Source organism: Haematobia irritans, chromosome 2 (genome assembly GCF_050003625.1).
Source record: "Haematobia irritans isolate KBUSLIRL chromosome 2, ASM5000362v1, whole genome shotgun sequence".
Classification (NCBI taxonomy): Eukaryota; Metazoa; Arthropoda; class Insecta; order Diptera; family Muscidae; genus Haematobia; species Haematobia irritans.
This window is the reverse complement of record NC_134398.1, coordinates 108,710,774-108,732,388: the sequence shown is the minus strand read 5'-3', so window position 1 is coordinate 108,732,388 and position 21,615 is coordinate 108,710,774. Positions and strand designations below refer to the sequence as shown.

The 21,615-nt window shown below is 37.0% G+C and overlaps 2 protein-coding genes and 1 long non-coding RNA gene across 4 annotated transcripts in view; 1 reads left to right on the top strand and 2 right to left on the bottom strand.

The window, feature by feature from the left end:
* LOC142226008 (putative ATP-dependent RNA helicase DDX43) overlaps window positions 1-21,615 on the top strand; it is a 505,423-nt gene that overhangs the window by 49,481 nt on the left and 434,327 nt on the right. The window lies entirely within an intron of this gene.
* The window catches only part of LOC142226005 (putative ATP-dependent RNA helicase DDX43), a 247,474-nt gene that overhangs the window by 156,832 nt on the left and 69,027 nt on the right, over window positions 1-21,615 (bottom strand). The gene's annotated exons all lie outside the window — the stretch shown is intronic.
* Window positions 2,995-4,723, bottom strand: LOC142225989 (uncharacterized). Its single transcript, XR_012719556.1, has 2 exons — window positions 4,437-4,723; window positions 2,995-4,345 (listed from the first exon to the last, which is right to left on the bottom strand). It is a non-coding gene; the product is annotated as an uncharacterized LOC142225989 (long non-coding RNA).

The window sequence follows — 21,615 nt, the reverse complement described above, 5'->3', positions numbered from 1 at the left end:
TCATAAACTCGAATGGAAGAGATTCTCTTTACATTTGTTTATACAAATCTAAAACTTTCATTTTAAGGTCTGTACTATGTTCGGTTTTCCCGTTGAAATTTTCGTGGTTACTTCATTAAAATAGTTTAATTTGAAGAAGATAATTAAATTTAATTGATGCGCATTTTATTTTTTATCGAGATTTCGTCAAGCTTTAGCAGAATTATGTTTGTTTTCATTTACAATTTTGATTATTTTAGAAAAAGTAATCGAGAAAATAAAATGATTTTCAACTCGAACATAGTACCCACCTTTAACAGCAAAAATGTTACTACATACATATTTTAATAAAAAATCACCTTTAACGTTACTAATGAATATGTAATAGATTTTTATGGAATCAATAAAAATGTTTCTGCTAATTCATAGGTCGTTTGGAAGATTTTCCATGTTATTTACTACCACTACGACTGCCATAACTAACGCCTACTCTTCCACATTGCGTTCGATTGTGTGCTTCTTCAGCACAGCGTTCTTTGGTTTTAGCAAAAGGTTCAGCCATGGTCGGGAGTCAGATGGTATATCCTGACCAGCTTCTTCAGGTATAGGAATTAATTCCGATGCTATGCCCCAATCGGATCGAGTTCTATAACTAAATATAGCACTGTTACTGTATTCTTCGATATTTCGGAACTGGAAATTGATGACATGGGTTATATCTTCTATGACCAGGTCACATGAGGCGATATCAGTTGCTATAAGATTGTTTACTTCACCAGAGATAATATCTGCAATAGCGAAATAGAATTTTTCATTCTTTTCAACAATTTCGATTGTTTGCTCGACCAAATCCAATGATACATCACGCACCGGTATGGGATTGTTCAAATAACCGTCGGTAAAATGTCGGACTCCTAGCACTTGTCATTACGGGTTGTTTATCGGGCCGTATATCCAATGATATCTTCCATATCCAAAATACGATGAGCTTCATCTAAAAATGGATAAGTAATAGTGGCTGTGTCAATAACATTCGCTTGTACAATTTAAACGATCAGGAGTGCAGATAATAATTTCCATACTACCTCCAACACATCCAATTTGTTCACAGCGATTGCCTTCTCCATAAATCATATTCTTGAATGAATTCTGTTGTTCCCTTCTTTCTCAATTTGCATGCCAATTCACGTTTTGGCGCCAAAATGCTATGGCTGTGGAATATTTTGATGTACAACATAGCGAACAATAAAAACACTAATATGTTTACCATTTCTGTTTGTGCTGTACCGTGAGATCTTCATTTTTAATAAAATAATAAATAAAATTATTTTATTATTCTAAATTTTGCACGACAACAAACCAATCCACCGGAGTTGCCACAACTTTCGAATTTCATTGTTACCGCGTTTTCTTCATGAATGCATTTTTATTGAAAATAATTGAACCTTCACATTAAGAAACATTCTCAATGTGATCTAAAGGTGTCAAAAATGGAAACCGGGATATCTTCGTCCAAAAACACTCTTGGAGCACATGGCGTACATCAAAATGTAGGTAAAGACTTCCACTTTGATGTGCCGTAAGCAGAATTTTGAACGGAGTCCGTTTCTGACTTCAATGGTAGAATCTATGTTCTGCCCCCCCAGTGGAAAACTTAGAATCAGGGATATCTTCGTTAAAAAACACTGTTGGAACACATGACATACATCAAAATGTAGGTAATGACCTCCACTTTGATGTCCCATTAGCGAAATTTTGAACGAAGTCCGTTCCTGCCTTCCATGATAAAATTTATGTTCTGCCCAACCCTGTGGAAAACTTGGAATCAGATATATCTTCGTTCAAAAACACTGTTGGAACTCATGACATACATCAACATGTAGGTAATGACCTCCACTTTGATGTACCATTAGCGAAATTTTGAACGAAGTCCGTTCCTGCCTTCCATGGTAGAATCTATGTTCTGCCCAACCCAGTGGAAAACTTGGAATCAGGGATATCTTCGTTCAAAAACACTGTTGGAACTCATGACATACATCAAAATGTAGGTAATGACCTCCACTTTGATGTACCATTAGCGAAATTTTGAACGAAGTCCGTTCCTGCCTTCCATGGTAGAATCTATGTTCTGCCCAACCCAGTGGAAAACTTGGAATCAGGGATATCTTCGTTCAAAAACACTGTTGGAACTCATGACATACATCAAAATGTAGGTAATGACCTCCACTTTGATGTCCCAATAGCGGAATTTTGAACGAAGTCCGTTCTTGGCTTCCATGGTAGAATCTATGTTCTGTCCCCAATGGAAAACTTGGAATCAGGGATATCTTCGTCCAAAAACACTGTTGGAACTCATGGCATACATCAAAATGTGGGTAATGACCTCCACTTTGATGTCCCATTAGCGGAATTTTGAACGAAGTCCGTTCTTGGCTTCCATGGTAGAATCTATATTCTGCCCCCCCCAGTGGAAAACTTGGAATCAGGGATATCCTCGTTCAAAAACACTGTTGGAGCACATGGCGTACATCAAAATGTAGGTAATGACTTCCACTTTGATGTCCCATAACCAGAATTTTGAACGAAGATCCTTCCTAGCTTCTATGATAGAATCTATCTACTAACCCTTAGTGGAAAAAATGTAATCGCTATTGCAGATATTATATCTGATGAAGAAAAAAATCTTATAGTAACTGCCTCACGTGCCCTGGCCATAGACGATATAACCCATGTCATCAATTTCCAATTGTGATTTCAATTATTTTTGTATTTGATTTTCAACTTATTACAAAAATCATGAATCCAATTACCAAATTGTAGCCGTCGTGACATTAATTTCAAATATTTTTGGATGAATCAATCAATTTTTTAATCAAATTTAAAACACAGTCAATTAAATTTTTAATTGAATCAATTAAAAAATTAATTGAAATTTTCTTATGAAATCAATTAATTTTTTAATCAAGTATTTTTTTTATGTCCAATTAAAAAAGTATATAAATTAAATTAAAAAAGTAACATAAAGAAATTTTTAGTTTTAATTCATAAACTCGAATGGAAGAGATTCTCTTTACATTTGTTTATACAAATCTAAAACTTTCATTTTAAGGTCTGTACTATGTTCGGTTTTCCCGTTGAAATTTTCGTGGTTACTTCATTAAAATAGTTTAATTTGAAGAAGATAATTAAATTTAATTGATGCGCATTTTATTTTTTATCGAGATTTCGTCAAGCTTTAGCAGAATTATGTTTGTTTTCATTTACAATTTTGATTATTTTAGAAAAAGTAATCGAGAAAATAAAATGATTTTCAACTCGAACATAGTACCCACCTTTAACAGCAAAAATGTTACTACATACATATTTTAATAAAAAATCACCTTTAACTTTACTAATGAATATGTAATAGATTTTTATGGAATCAATAAAAATGTTTGTGCTAATTCATAGGTCGTTTGGAAGATTTTCCATGTTATTTACTACCACTACGACCGCCATAACTAACGCCTACTCTTCCACATTGCGTTCGATTGTGTGCTTCTTCAGCACAGCGTTCTTTGGTTTTAGCAAAAGGTTCAGCCATGGTCGGGAGTCAGATGGTATATCCTGACCAGCTTCTTCAGGTATAGGAATTAATTCCGATGCTATGCCCCATTCGGATCGAGTTCTATAACTAAATATAGCACTGTTAGGTTAGGTTATGTGGCAGCCCGATGTATCAGGCTCACTTAGACTATTCAGTCCATTGTGATACCACAGTGGTGAACTTCTCTCTTATCACTGAGTGCTGCCCGATTCCATGTTAAGCTCAATGACAAGGGACCTCCTTTTTATAGCCGAGTCCGAACGGCGTTCCACATTCCAGTGAAACCACTTAGAGAAGCTTTGAAACCCTCAGAAATGTCACCAGCATTACTGAGGTGGGATAATCCACCGCTGAAAAACTTTTTGGTGTTCGGTCGTAGCAGGAATCGAACCCACGACCTTGTGTATGCAAGGCGGGCATGCTAACCATTGCACCACGGTGGCTCCACCGCTGTTACTGTATTCTTCGATATTTCGGAACTGGAAATTGATGACATGGGTTATATCTTCTATGACCAGGTCACATGAGGCGATATCAGTTGCTATAAGATTGTTTACTTCACCAGAGATAATATCTGCAATAGCGAAATAGAATTTTTCATTCTTTTCAACAATTTCGATTGTTTGCTCGACCAAATCCAATGATACATCACGCACCGGTATGGGATTGTTCAAATAACCGTCGGTAAAATGTCGGACTCCTAGCACTTGTCATTACGGGTTGTTTATCGGGCCGTATATCCAATGATATCTTCCATATCCAAAATACGATGAGCTTCATCTAAAAATGGATAAGTAATAGTGGCTGTGTCAATAACATTCGCTTGTACAATTTAAACGATCAGGAGTGCAGATAATAATTTCCATACTACCTCCAACACATCCAATTTGTTCACACCGATTGCCTTCTCCATAAATCATATTCCTGAATGAATTCTGTTGTTCCCTTCTTTCTCAATTTGCATGCCAATTCACGTTTTGGCGCCAAAATGCTATGGCTGTGGAATATTTTGATGTACAACATAGCGAACAATAAAAACACTAATATGTTTACCATTTCTGTTTGTGCTGTACCGTGAGATCTTCATTTTTAATAAAATAATAAATAAAATTATTTTATTATTCTAAATTTTGCACGACAACAAACCAATCCACCGGAGTTGCCACAACTTTCGAATTTCATTGTTACCGCGTTTTCTTCATGAATGCATTTTTATTGAAAATAATTGAACCTTCACATTAAGAAACATTCTCAATGTGATCTAAAGGTGTCAAAAATGGAAACCGGGATATCTTCGTCCAAAAACACTCTTGGAGCACATGGCGTACATCAAAATGTAGGTAAATACTTCCACTTTGATGTGCCGTAAGCAAAATTTTGAACGGAGTCCGTTTCTGACTTCTATGGTAGAATCTATGTTCTGCCCCCAGTGGAAAACTTAGAATCAGGGATATCTTCGTTAAAAAACACTGTTGGAACATATGACATACATCAAAATGTAGGTAATGACCTCCACTTTGATGTCCCATTAGCGAAATTTTGAACGAAGTCCGTTCCTGCCTTCCATGATAAAATTTATGTTCTGCCCAACCCTGTGGAAAACTTGGAATCAGATATATCTTCGTTCAAAAACACTGTTTGAACTCATGACATACATCAAAATGTAGGTAATGACCTCCACTTTGATGTCCCAATAGCGGAATTTTGAACGAAGTCCGTTCTTGGCTTCCATGGTAGAATCTATGTTCTGTCCCCAATGGAAAACTTGGAATCAGGGATATCTTCGTCCAAAAACACTGTTGGAACTCATGGCATACATCAAAATGTGGGTAATGACCTCCACTTTGATGTCCCATTAGCGGAATTTTGAACGAAGTCCGTTCTTGGCTTCCATGGTAGAATCTATATTCTGCCCCCCCCAGTGGAAAACTTGGAATCAGGGATATCCTCGTTCAAAAACACTGTTGGAGCACATGGCGTACATCAAAATGTAGGTAATGACTTCAACTTTGATGTCCCATAACCAGAATTTTGAACGGAGATCCTTCCTAGCTTCTATGATAGAATCTATCTACTAACCCTTAGTGGAAAAAATGTAATCGCTATTGCAGATATTATATCTGATGAAGAAAAAAATCTTATAGTAACTGCCTCACGTGCCCTGGCCATAGACGATATAACCCATGTCATCAATTTCCAATTGTGATTTCAATTATTTTTGTATTTGATTTTCAACTTATTACAAAAATCATGAATCCAATTACCAAATTGTAGCCGTCGTGAAATTAATTTCAAATATTTTTGGATGAAGATATCTCAGAATCCATTTTTTTCACTACATAGATGAAGGTGAGTAAAAAAAACAATATGATTTTAACATATAAATTCAATTCATTTATTATTATTAAAATATTTTAAATATTTTTAATTTTATTAAAATATATATTTGGTTTTAATCTGGAATGAAAAAACTCCAGATGTTTTTATTTGAGTTTTATTTAACCTTAACCTTTTGTCAAAAAATTGGAAGACAAAATCTTTAAGTCAACAAACTATTAAAAATGTAATTAATCAATCAATTTTTTAATCAAATTTAAAACACAGTCAATTAAATTTTTAATTGAATCAATTAAAAAATTAATTGAAATTTTCTTATGAAATCAATTAATTTTTTAATCAAGTATTTTTTTATGTCCAATTAAAAAAGTATATAAATTAAATTAAAAAAGTAACATAAAGAAATTTTGTTTAGTTTTAATTCATAAACTCGAATGGAAGGAGATTCTCTTTACATTTGTTTATACAAATCTAAAACTTTAATTTTAAGGTCTGTACTATGTTCGGTTTTCCCGTTGAAATTTTCGTGGTTACTTCATTAAAATAGTTTAATTTGAAGAAGATAATTAAATTTAATTGATGCGCATTTTATTTTTTATCGAGATTTCGTCAAGCTTTAGCAGAATTATGTTTGTTTTCATTTACAATTTTGATTATTTTAGAAAAAGTAATCGAGAAAATAAAATGATTTTCAACTCGAACATAGTACCCACCTTTAACAGCAAACATGTTACTACATACATATTTTAATAAAAAATCACCTTTAACGTTACTAATGAATATGTAATAGATTTTTATGGAATCAATAAAAATGTTTGTGCTAATTCATAGGTCGTTTGGAAGATTTTCCATGTTATTTACTACCACTACGACCGCCATAACTAACGCCTACTCTACCACATTGCGTTCGATTAAATTTATGTGCTTCTTCAGCACAGCGTTCTTTGGTTTTAGCAAAAGGTTCAGCCATGGTCGGGAGTCAGATGGTATATCCTGACCAGCTTCTTCAGGTATAGGAATTAATTCCGATGCTATATGAAATTTTGAACGAGGTCCGTTCCTGGCTTCCATGGTAAAATGTATGTTCTACCCGCCCAGTGGAAAACTTGGAATCAGAGATATCTTCGTTCAAAAACACTGTTGGAACACATGACATACATCAAAATGTGGGTAATGACCTCCACTTTGATGTCCCAATAGCGGAATTTTGAACGAAGTCCGTTCTTGGCTTCCATGGTAGAATCTATGTTCTGTCCCCAATGGAAAACTTGGAATCAGGGATATATTCGTCCAAAAACACTGTTGGAACTCATGGCATACATCAAAATGTGGGTAATGACCTCCACTTTGATGTCCCATTAGCGGAATTTTGAACGAAGTCCGTTCTTGGCTTCCATGGTAGAATCTATATTCTGCCCCCCAGTGGAAAATTTGGAATCAGGGATATCCTCGTTCAAAAACACTGTTGGAGCACATGGCGTACATCAAAATGTAGGTAATGACTTCCCCTTTGATGTCCCATAACCAGAATTTTGAACAAAGATCCTTCCTAGCTTCTATGATAGAATCTATCTACTAACCCTTAGTGGAAAAAATGTAATCGCTATTGCAGATATTACGTCTGATGAAGAAAAAAATCTTATAGCAACTGCCTCACGTGCCCTGGCCATAGACGATATAACCCATGTCATCGATTTCCAATTGTGATTTCAATTATTTTTGTATTTGATTTTCAACTTATTACAAAAATCATGAATCCAATTACCAAATTGTAGCCGTCGTGAAATTAATTTCAAATATTTTTGGATGAAGATATCTCAGAATCCATTTTTTTTCACTACATAGATGAAGGTGGGTAAAAAAACAATATGATTTTAACTTATAAATTCAATTCATTTATTATTATTAAAATATTTTAAATATTTTTAATTTTATTAAAATATATATTTGGTTTTAATCTGGAATGAAAAAACTCCAGATGTTTTTATTTGAGTTTTATTTAACCTTAACCTTTTGTCAAAAAATTGGAAGACAAAATCTTTAAGTCAACAAACTATTAAAAATGTAATTAATCATCAATTTTTTAATCAAATTTAAAACACAGTCAATTAAATTTTTAATTGAATCAATTAAAAAATTAATTGAAATTTTCTTATGAAATCAATTAATTTTTTAATCAAGTATTTTTTTTTATGTCCAATTAAAAAAGTATATAAATTAAATTAAAAAAGTAACATAAAGAAATTTTGTTTAGTTTTAATTCATAAACTCGAATGGAAGGAGATTCTCTTTACATTTGTTTATACAAATCTAAAACTTTCATTTTAAGGTCTGTACTATGTTCGGTTTTCCCGTTGAAATTTTCGTGGTTACTTCATTAAAATAGTTTAATTTGAAGAAGATAATTAAATTTAATTGATGCGCATTTTATTTTTTATCGAGATTTCGTCAAGCTTTAGCAGAATTATGTTTGTTTTCATTTACAATTTTGATTATTTTAGAAAAAGTAATCGAGAAAATAAAATGATTTTCAACTCGAACATAGTACCCACCTTTAACAGCAAAAATGTTACTACATACATATTTTAATAAAAAATCACCTTTAACGTTACTAATGAATATGTAATAGATTTTTATGGAATCAATAAAAAGGTTTGTTCTAATTCATAGGTCGTTTGGAAGATTTTCCATGTTATTTACTACCACTACGACCGCCATAACTAACGCCTACTCTACCACATTGCGTTCGATTAAATTTATGTGCTTCTTCAGCACAGCGTTCTTTGGTTTTAGCAAAAGGTTCAGCCATGGTCGGGAGTCAGATGGTATATCCTGACCAGCTTCTTCAGGTATAGGAATTAATTCCGATGCTATGCCCCAATCGGATCGAGTCCTATAACTAAATATAGCACTGTTACTGTATTCTTCGATATTTCGGAACTGGAAATTGATGACATGGGTTACATCTTCTATGACCAGGTCACATGAGGCGATATCAGTTGCTATAAGATTGTTTACTTCACCAGAGATAATATCTGCAATAGCGAAATAGAATTTTTCATTCTTTTCAACAATTTCGATTGTTTGCTCGACCAAATCCAATGATACATCACGCACCGGTATGGGATTGTTCAAATAACCGTCGGTAAAATGTCGGACTCCTAGCACTTGTCATTACGGGTTGTTTATCGGGCCGTATATCCAATGATATCTTCCATATCCAAAATACGATGAGCTTCATCTAAAAATGGATAAGTAATAGTGGCTGTGTCAATAACATTCGCTTGTACAATTTAAACGATCAGGAGTGCAGATAATAATTTCCATACTACCTCCAACACATCCAATTTGTTCACAGCGATTGCCTTCTCCATGAATCATATTCCTGGATGAATTCTGTTGTTCCCTTCTTTCTCAATTTGCATGCCAATTCACGTTTTGGCGCCAAAATGCTATGGCTGTGGAATATTTTGATGTACAACATAGCGAACAATAAAAACACTAATATGTTTACCATTTCTGTTTGTGCTGTACCGTGAGATCTTCATTTTTAATAAAATAATAAATAAAATTATTTTATTATTCTAAATTTTGCACGACAACAAACCAATCCACCGGAGTTGCCACAACTTTCGAATTTCATTGTTACCGCGTTTTCTTCATGAATGCATTTTTATTGAAAATAATTGAACCTTCACATTAAGAAACATTCTCAATGTGATCTAAAGGTGTCAAAAATGGAAACCGGGATATCTTCGTCCAAAAACACTCTTGGAGCACATGGCGTACATCAAAATGTAGGTAATGACTTCCACTTTGATGTGCCGTAAGCAGAATTTTGAACGGAGTCCGTTTCTGACTTCTATGGTAGAATCTATGTTCTGCCCCCCAGTGGAAAACTTGGGATCAGGAATATCTTCGTTAAAAAACACTGTTGGAACACATGACATACATCAAAATGTAGGTAATGACCTCCACTTTGATGTCCCATTAGCGAAATTTTGAACGAAGTCCGTTCCTGGCTTCCATGGTAAAATTTATGTTCTACCCGCCCAGTAGAAAACTTGGAATCAGAGATATCTTCGTTCAAAAACACTGTTGGAACACATGACATACATCAAAATGTGGGTAATGACCTCCACTTTGATGTCCCATTAGCGGAATTGTGAGCGAAGACCGTTCCTGGCTTCCATGGTAGAATCTATGTTCTGCCCCCCAGTGGAAAACTTGGAATCAGGGATATCTTCGTTCAAAAACACTGTTGGAACTCATGACATACATCAAAATGTAGGTAATGACCTCCACTTTGATGTCCCATTAGCGAAATTTTGAACGAAGTCCGTTCCTGCCTTCCATGGTAAAATTTATGTTCTACCCGCCCAGTGGAAAATTTGGAATCAGAGATATCTTCGTTCAAAAACACTGTTGGAACACATGACATACATCAAAATGTGGGTAATGACCTCCACTTTGATGTCCCATTAGCGGAATTTTGAACGAAGTCCGTTCTTGGCTTCCATGGTAGAATCTATGTTCTGTCCCCAATGGAAAACTTGGAATCAGGGATATCTTCGTCCAAAAACACTGTTGGAGCTCATGACATACATCAAAATGTAGGTAATGACCTCCACTTTGATGTCCCGTTAGCGAAATTTTGCACGAAGTCTGTTCCTGCCTTCCATGATAAAATTTATGTTCTGCCCAATCCAGTGGAAAACTTGGAATCAGAGATATCTTCGTTCAAAAACACTGTTGGAACACATGACATACATCAAAATGTGGGTAATGACCTCCACTTTGATGTCCCATTAGCGGAATTGTGAACGACGACCGTTCCTGGCTTCCATGGTAGAATCTATGTTCTGCCCCCCAGTGGAAAACTTGGAATCAGGGATATCTTCGTTCAAAAACACTGTTGGAACTCATGACATACATTAAAATGTAGGCAATGACCTCCACTTTCATGTACCATTAGCGGAATTTTGAACGAAGTCCGTTCCTGCCTTCCATGGTAGAATCTATGTTCTGCCCCCCAGTGGAAAACTTGGAATCAGGGATATCTTCGTTCAAAAACATTGTTGGAACTCATGACATACATCAAAATGTAGGTAATGACCTCCACTTTGATGTCCCATTAGCGAAATTTTGAACGAAGTCCGTTCCTGCCTTCCATGATAAAATTTATGTTCTGCCCAACCCAGTGGAAAACTTGGAATCAGGGATATCTTCGTTAAAAAACACTGTTGGAACACATGACATACATCAAAATGTAGGTAATGACCTCTACTTTCATTCTTATTTCAACCGTCGAACGGAACGGACGTGTTTTTTAATAGCGGATAAAATCATCGTAATAAGTACCTACTACAAATTTCAAGTGTGGTGGGATATTAGGCCACCATGCAGAGAAATTCAAAGACATCCACTGGGTTGCTAACTTCAGGGCCCAGTGGACGAGTATCGACTGGAGTTATAGATTTGGGCAGTGACCAAGAGTTAGGCACAATTAGTCGACCTGTAGACGGGTCGACAGGTGGCGACAATTTGACAAGTCGGACCTTTTCCAAGGTAACGGCATCAAAAGGAGGTAATCCCTCACGAAAGAGATTCAAAGAACGCAGAAATGCTTTGTTTATCCTAAAGAAATTAGGATCAGTCGACCCAAGCACGTTGTCGGCTAAACAAAGCGATTCCTTAAAATGGGCTCAAGGAATTCTTGAGGCTGGAAAAAGGGAACGATCACCGGATGAGCTGCCATCCTCCAAAAGGGATCAACGATCGTTTGCCTCAGTTGCTAAAGACAGCCTTGTGATGGCTATCATTAATAAAGGAGCATTGGACGGTATGGTTCCAAAGCAAAAATGGGGGGAAATTGAGAATGCTTTGTCTGGCGTCTACTCACAGGTGCTGGAAAAGTTTCCCGGCCCAGATCCTCGACACCAAGAGGCTGGTTGGTATCAAGGACGATTTAAGCTAGTCGCATTTGAGGACCAGAGGTCTATAGAATGTTTTAAAGCTGCTCTGATACTAATTGGTGAAGTTTGGGAAGGAGCTGCTCTAGAGTTAGTCGAGAAGAAAGACATACCGGCTAGACCAAGAGCACATGCGTGGATACCTGCAAACCCTCCTGACCCTGAATCTATTTTAAATAGACTGAAACAATGCAATCCAGATCTTCCAACAGCTGATTGGAAGGTTGGCCGTCTGGATGAAGTGGATGGGCCAAGACGGCATGCAGTGTTTATATTGAACACTCAGTCTTTGCCACATCTAGCAAAGTCCCAGGGCCGTGTATGTTATGGCTTTCATTATATCCAAATGAAGGTGTATAAAAACGATCAGCTAAAGGATTCAGAAATGGACAAGCCTCTGTCTGAATCAGAAGTAAGCGGATCCTCTTGCGAAGTCGAGGGGGATACCAAGACATTTGAAGACATGGATAGATACCGTATGCGTGAGGAGGCTTCTACTGCCTCAGAACTCACCAAAGTTGAACCTATGGTTATTGCGAGAGTCACCGATGTCTCTGAAGAGGACATTCTTGATGACTCGATTGAAGCGGCTGATGTGACGGTTGTTGAAAATCTCGATGGTCCTACGGATCCTCCAGATAAATCTTCATCATTGTAAGGCTGCATGTGCTGCCTTAAAAGTTCTCCTGATGAAAGGGGACATAGATATAGTTCTTATTCAAGAACCATATGTTTATAAAAACAAAATATGTGAATTAAGTACTCCGGGGTTCAAACTATTGCAGTATAGTGGTAATGATGTAAATCGAGCCTGTATAATTGCTAAAAACGAGCTCAACTTGTTTCTGCTTCCTTCAATGTGCAATACAGACACTGTCGTTGCCAGTTTAGAAATAGCCAAATGCAAATATTGGGTATCTTCGGTCTACATGGGACATGACAGGGAGATGCCTCCATATGCCGTTAAGACCTTAGTGGAGGAGTCACGGAAAACAAAGACGAAACTCATTATGGGATGCGATGCGAATGCACATCATAGTATATGGGGAAGTAGTGATACTAATGCAAGGGGAGAGTCGCTAATAGAGTTTATTTTGCGTACTAATCTTGTAGTTTGCAACAAGGGAGATGTCCCAACCTTTGTCACTAAAAACAGGCAAGAGGTTTTGGACATCACCTTGGCCTCGCAAGAACTGAATGAAATGATATCTGAGTGGCAGGTTTTAAGTGAACACAGCTTCTCAGATCATCGCTACATCAGTTTCAAATTTGATGTTCATATCACCAAGATCATATTTCCGCCAAATGTTAGGAAAGCTGACTGGAATAGGTATAGGGAATCGTTCAATATGATGATACCGGAAATAACAGAGACAAATATGAGAAATGTGCAAGATATCGAATACGCAGTGGAGCGGATTACTAAGGCCTTCAACATCTCACTGAAAGCTGCATGCCCTAGAGGAAAGCCAAGGGGGAAACATCGACCACCATGGTGGTCTACGGAATTAAGTAATATGAGGAAATCCTGCAGGAAGCTCTTTAACAAGGCAAAGTCCACCAGAGCTTCTGAGGACTGGGACGCTTACAAGAAGATTCTGAGAGGATACAAGCGAGAACTGAGAAAGGCTCAGCATAACTCTTGGAATGATTACTGCAGCAGTATTGAGAATACGCCCGAGGCTTCCAGACTACGGAAGGTTCTAGCATCCACCAACTCCGCTCCAGGTTTCATTAAAACATCGGAGGGCAATTGGACAACGTCCAGTGAGGAGACGCTGGAGGTACTATTGGACACACATTTTCCTGGAAATCAGACGGTTGAACCATGTACTGGCGGTGCCACAGTTGCTCAGCGGTCGTTTCCTGTCGAGGAAATTGTATCGGAAACTAGAATAAGATGGGCGCTAAATAGCTTTGGACCATTCAAATCCCCTGGACCTGATGGAATTACTCCGGCGGAGTTACAAGCTGTAACTGACAAAATTATCCCCTGGTTGTCGGTGATATATAAAGGATGTATCAACTTATCATATATCCCAGGAAAGTGGAGGGAAACAAAAGTCGTCTTCATACCTAAAGCGGGAAAAGCCTCTCACTCGAGGGCGAAGGATTTCCGACCAATCAGCTTATCCTCATTCCTACTTAAGACTCTGGAGAGGATGATAGATATTTATCTTAGAACTAGCATCGATTCAAGTTTGTTCTCGAAACGACAGCATGCATACTCGAAGGGCAGGTCTACTGAGACCGCACTACATGAACTAGTCAGCTTTAGTGAAAGCTCACTATCTGTCAAAGAATACACAATCGTGGCGTTTCTAGACATCGAAGGGGCGTTCAATAATGTCCATCCGAGCTCGATATTAAATGGACTGACAACTCTGAATGTTGATCCATGTATACTCAGGCTGTTAGACGAACTGCTAATGAAGAGACGTATTTCAGCCACACTAGGACAAGCAAACATACAAAAGTATGTGAACAGAGGCACTCCCCAAGGAGGAGTTCTATCACCTCTTCTTTGGAATGTTGCTATAAATAGCCTTCTGGTTACTCTAGAAAAAGAAAGGATAAAAGTGGTGGCATACGCAGATGATGTAGCTCTGGCAGTCAGGGGAAAATTCCCATCCACATTCAGAGATATTATTCAGAGGGCCCTCCGGATGACTGAAAAATGGGCGAAAGACAATGGTCTTGGGGTAAATCCCGCAAAGACAGAATTAGTCATGTACTGCAAAGATCGCAAAACTCCCACGGTTAGGCCTATTTCCTTAGGGGGTATTGAAATTCCCTTTGGTGATTGTGCAAAATACCTTGGCGTTATTTTGGACAGGAAGCTGAACTTTAAGCTTAATATTGAAGAAAGGGCGAGGAAGGCAACTGTAGCTTTGTACTCGTGCAAAAAGGCAATAGGAAAAAAGTGGGGACTAAAACCAAAAATTGTGCATTGGCTATACACGGCAGTGGTTAGACCTATAATGCTATATGGTGTTGTAGTCTGGTGGCCGGCACTTCAGAAACCGACTGGTTTAGATAAAGTTCAGCGTATGGCGTGTTTGTGTATTTCAGGCGCATTCAGCAAGACAGGAACAAATTCCCTTAATGTCATGCTGCATCTATTGCCTTTAGACATTTTGGCCAAACAGTCAGCTGCAACAACGGCTGTGCGGTTGCGCGAACTATCGCTGTGGTCGGAAAAAGGTTACGGTCACAGTTCTGTCCTCAAAACAATGTCAGATGTGCCTAACGTAGTGGATTACACTTTGGCGAGTCCACTTTTCGACAAAAAGTTTGAGACTCTAATCCCCAACAGTGAGGCGTGGTGCACACAGACCCCGGGGAATAAAGAATATATAGATTTCTACACTGATGGCTCCAAATTGGATGGACAAGTGGGTTTCGGAGTATATTCTAATGATTTGGAACTTCGAATAGCGAAAAGATTACCTAATCACTGTAGTGTTTTTCAGGCTGAAATATTAGCTATAAGAGAGGTGGCGAATTGCCTGAGAAGTAATGTTCCAAAAAATGTGGGCATTAATATATACTCAGACAGTCAACCTGCAATAAAATCCTTGGACTCTGTGTTCCTCAACTCGAAAACGGCCATCGATTGCCGCAAATCTCTCAATGAGATGGCTGAGCAGTACAATATTCACCTAATATGGGTGCCTGGTCATAGGAACATACCGAGGAACTGCGAAGCCGATGAGTTGGCAAGGCTAGGGACTACCTTACATATTCCAGGGGAACTAGAATTTGTTGGTATGCCCCTAGCTACCTGCAAGCTCATGCTGCGTGAGAAGGCTGTTATGATGGCAAATGTTCGATGGGAGAATTGCAAGGGTTGTAACGACACCAAGCAAATATGGCCCCATTTCAACTTAAACCGCACACTAGATATGCTAATGTTCTCGAGACGTCAGATATCACTCCTGATATCTGCTATAACGGGTCGCTGCCTGATAGGAGATTTTGCAATAACTATTGGCGCGAAGTATAATGACTATTGTATGAGCTGTCATGATGCGGAGGAAAAAGAATCAATTAAACACCTCTTGTGTGAGTGTCCTGCATTTTGTGTAAAGCGCAAGCAACTTTTAGGAGCATATAGCTTCAGATTACTGGCGGATCTGGAAAACGTTAACTTAAGCAGTCTGCTAATGTTTTTGGAACAATCTGGTTGGTTCAACAAAGAAAAATAATCAAGAAGGTTCAGCGGTTAAAACTAGAAGTGCCCATATGTAATAGGTACTTTTAGTTAATGTGGTATCACAATGGACTGAATAGTCTAAGTGAGCCTGAATCTTAATCGGGCTGCCACTTTAACCTAACCTAACCTAACCTACTTTCATGTACCATTAGCGGAATTTTGAACGAAGGCCGTTCCTGCCTTCCATGATAAAATTTATGTTCTGCCCCCAGTGGAAAACTTGGAATCAGGGATATCTTCGTTCAAAAACACTGTTGGAACTCATGACATACATCAAAATGTAGGTAATGACCTCCACTTTGATGTCCCATTAGCGAAATTTTGAACGAAGTGCGTTCCTGGCTTCCATGGTAAAATTTATGTTCTACCCGGGCAGTGGAAAACTTGGAATCAGAGATATCTTCGTTCAAAAACACTGTTGGAACACATGACATACATCAAAATGTGGGTAATGACCTCCACTTTGATGTCCCATTAGCGGAATTTTGAACGAAGTCCGTTCTTGGCTTCCATGATAGAATCTATGTTCTGCCCCCAGTGGAAAACTTGGAATCAGGGATATCTTCGTCCAAAAACACTGTTGGAACTCATGGCATACATCAAAATGTAGGTATTGAACTCCACTTTGATGTCCCATTAGCGGAATTTTTAACGATGTTCGTTCCTGGCTTCCATGGTAGAATCTATATTCTGCCCCCACCCCCAGTGGAAAACTTGGAATCAGGGATAGCCTCGTTCAAAAACACTGTTGGAGCACATGGCGTACATCAAAATGTAGGTAATGACTTCCACTTTGATGTCCCATAACCATAATTTTGAACGAAGATCCTTCCTAGCTTCCATGATAGAATCTATCTACTAACCCTTAGTGGAAAAAATGTAATCGCTATTGCAGATATTACATCTGGTGAAGAAAAAAATCTTATAGCAACTGTCTCACGTGCCCTGGCCATAGACGATATAACCCATGTCATCAATTTCCAATTGTGATTTCAATTATTTTTGTATTTGATTTTCAGCTTATTACAAAAAATCATGAATCCAATTACCAAATTGTAGCCGTCGTGAAATTAATTTCAAATATTTTTGGATGAAGATATCTCAGAATCCATTTTTTTCACTACATAGATGAAGGTGGGTAAAAAAACAATATGATTTTAACTTATAAATTCAATTCATTTATTATTATTAAAATATTTTAAAAATTTTTAATTTTGTTAAAATATATATTTGGTTTTAATCTGGAATGAAAAAACTCCAGATGTTTTTATTTGAGTTTTATTTAACCTTAACCTTTTGTCAAAAAAATGGAAGACAAAATCTTTAAGTCAACAAACTATTAAAAATGTAATTAATCAATCAATTTTTTAATCAAATTTAAAACACAATCAATTAAATTTTTAATTGAATCAATTAAAAAAATTAATTGAAATTTTCTTATGAAATCAATTAATTATATAATCAAGTATTTTTTTATGTCCAATTAAAAAAGTATATAAATTAAATTAAAAAAGTAACATAAAGAAATTTTGTTTAGTTTTAATTCATAAACTCGAATGGAAGGAGATTCTCTTTACATTTGTTTATACAAATCTAAAACTTTCATTTTAAGGTCTGTACTATGTTCGGTTTTCCCGTTGAAATTTTCGTGGTTACTTCATTAAAATAGTTTAATTTGAAGAAGATAATTAAATTTAATTGATGCGCATTTTATTTTTTATCGAGATTTCGTCAAGCTTTAGCAGAATTATGTTTGTTTTCATTAACAATTTTGATTATTTTAGAAAAAGTAATCGAGAAAATAAAATGATTTCCAACTCGAACATAGTACCCACTTTAACAGCAAAAATGTTACTACATACATATTTTAATAAAAAATCACCTTTAACGTTACTAATGAATATGTAATAGATTTTTATTGAATCAATAAAAATGTTTGTGCTAATTCATAGGTCGTTTGGAAGATTTTCCATGTTATTTACTACCACTACGACCGCCATAACTAACGCCTACTCTACCACATTGCGTTCGATTATGTGCTTCTTCAGCACAGCGTTCTTTGGTTTTAGCAAAAGGTTCAGCCATGGTCGGGAGTCAGATGGTATATCCTGACCAGCTTCTTCATGTATAGGAATTAATTCCGATGCTATGCCCCAATCGGATCGAGTTCTATAACTAAATATAGCACTGTTACTGTATTCTTCGATATTTCGGAACTGGAAATTGATGACATGGGTTATATCTTCTATGACCAGGTCACATGAGGCGATATCAGTTGCTATAAGATTGTTTACTTCACCAGAGATAATATCTGCAATAGCGAAATAGAATTTTTCATTCTCTTCAACAATTTCGATTGTTTGCTCGACCAAATCCAATGATACATCACGCACCGGTATGGGATTGTTCAAATAACCGTCGGTAAAATGTCGGACTCCTAGCACTTGTCATTACGGGTTGTTTATCGGGCCGTATATCCAATGATATCTTCCATATCCAAAATACGATGAGCTTCATTTAAAAATGGATAAGTAATAGTGGCTGTGTCAATAACATTCGCTTGTACAATTTAAACGATCAGGAGTGCAGATAATAATTTCCATACTACCTCCAACACATCCAATTTGTTCACAGCGATTGCCTTCTCCATAAATCATATTCCTGAATGAATTCTGTTGTTCCCTTCTTTCTCAATTTGCATGCCAATTCACGTTTTGGAAAAAATGGAAACCGGGATATCTTCGTCCAAAACCACTCTTGGAGCACATGGCGTACATCAAAATGTAGGTAATGACTTCCACTTTGATGTGCCGTAAGCAGAATTTCGAACGGAGTCCGTTTCTGACTTCTATGGTAGAATCTATTCAAATCTAAAACTTTCATTTTAAGGTCTGTACTATGTTCGGTTTTCCCGTTGAAATTTTCGTGGTTACTTCATTAAAATAGTTTAATTTGAAGAAGATAATTAAATTTAATTGATGCGCATTTTATTTTTTATCGAGATTTCGTCAAGCTTTAGCAGAATTATGTTTGTTTTCATTTACAATTTTGATTATTTTAGAAAAAGTAATCGAGAAAATAAAATGATTTTCAACTCGAACATAGTACCCACCTTTAACAGCAAAAATGTTACTACATACATATTTTAATAAAAAATCACCTTTAACGTTACTAATGAATATGTAATAGATTTTTATGGAATCAATAAAAATGTTTGTGCTAATTCATAGGTCGTTTGGAAGATTTTCCATGTTATTTACTACCACTACGACCGCCATAACTAACGCCTACTCTACCACATTGCGTTCGATTAAATTTATGTGCTTCTTCAGCACAGCGTTCTTTGGTTTTAGCAAAAGGTTCAGCCATGGTCGGGAGTCAGATGGTATATCCTGACCAGCTTCTTCAGGTATAGGAATTAATTCCGATGCTATGCCCCAATCGGATCGAGTCCTATAACTAAATATAGCACTGTTACTGTATTCTTCGATATTTCGGAACTGGAAATTGATGACATGGGTTATATCTTCTATGACCAGGTCACATGAGGCGATATCAGTTGCTATAAGATTGTTTACTTCACCAGAGATAATATCTGCAATAGCGAAATAGAATTTTTCATTCTTTTCAACAATTTCGATTGTTTGCTCGACCAAATCCAATGATACATCACGCACCGGTATGGGATTGTTCAAATAACCGTCGGTAAAATGTCGGACTCCTAGCACTTGTCATTACGGGTTGTTTATCGGGCCGTATATCCAATGATATCTTCCATATCCAAAATACGATGAGCTTCATCTAAAAATGGATAAGTAATAGTGGCTGTGTCAATAACATTCGCTTGTACAATTTAAACGATCAGGAGTGCAGATAATAAATTCCATACTACCTCCAACACATCCAATTTGTTCACAGCGATTGCCTTCTCCATAAATCATATTCCTGAATGAATTCTGTTGTTCCCTTCTTTCTCAATTTGCATGCCAATTCACGTTTTGGCGCCAAAATGCTATGGCTGTGGAATATTTTGATGTACAACATAGCGAACAATAAAAACACTAATATGTTTACCATTTCTGTTTGTGCTGTACCGTGAGATCTTCATTTTTAATAAAATAATAAATAAAATTATTTTATTATTCTAAATTTTGCACGACAACAAACCAATCCACCGGAGTTGCCACAACTTTCGAATTTCATTGTTACCTGTTTTCTTCATGAATGCATTTTTATTGAAAATAATTGAACCTTCACATTAAGAAACATTCTCAATGTTATCTCAAGGTGTCAAAAATGGAAACCGGGATATCTTCGTCCAAAAACACTCTTGGGGCACATGGCGTACATCAAAATGTAGGTAATGACTTCCACTTTGATGTGCCGTAAGCAGAATTTTGAACGGAGTCCGTTTCTGACTTCTATGGTAGAATCTATGTTCTGCCCCCCAGTGGAAAACTTGGAATCAGGGATATCTTCGTTCAAAAACACTGTTGGAACTCATGACATACATCAAAATGTAGGTAATGACCTCCACTTTGATGTCCCGTTAGCGAAATTTTGAACGAAGTCCGTTCCTGCCTTCCATGGTAGAATCTATGTTCTGCCCAACCCAGTGGAAAACTTGGAATCAGGGATATCTTCGTTCAAAAACACTGTTGGAACACATGACATAAATCAAAATGTGGGTAATGACCTCCCCTTTGATGTCCCATTAGCGGAATTGTGAACGAAGACCGTTCCTGCCTTCCATGGTAGAATCTATGTTCTGCCCCCCAGTGGAAAACTTGGAATCAGGGATATCTTCGTTCAAAAACACTGTTGGAACTCATGACATACATCAAAATGTAGGTAATGACCTCCACTTTGATGTACCATTAGCGAAATTTTGAACGAAGTCCGTTCCTGCCTTCCATGATAAAATGTATGTTCTACCCAACCCAGTGGAAAACTTGGAATCAGATATATCTTCGTTCAAAAACACTGTTGGAACACATGACATACATAAAAATGTGGATAATGACCTCCACTTTGATGTCCCATTAGCGGAATTGTGAACGAAGTCCGTTCCTGGCTTCCATGGTAGAATCTATGTTCTGCCCAACCCAGTGGAAAACTTGGAATCAGGGATATCTTCGTTCAAAAACACTGTTGGAACACATGACATACATCCAAATGTAGGTAATGACCTCCACTTTGATGTCCCATTAGCGAAATTTTGAACGAGGTCCGTTCCTGGCTTCCATGGTAAAATGTATGTTCTACCCGCCCAGTAGAAAACTTGGAATCAGAGATATCTTCGTTCAAAAACACTGTTGGAACACATGACATACATCAAAATGTGGGTAATGACCTCCACTTTGATGTCCCAATAGCGGAATTTTGAACGAAGTCCGTTCTTGGCTTCCATGGTACAATCTATGTTTTGTCCCCAATGGAAAACTTGGAATCAGGGATATCTTCGTCCAAAAACACTGTTGGAACTCATGGCATACATCAAAATGTGGGTAATGACCTCCACTTTG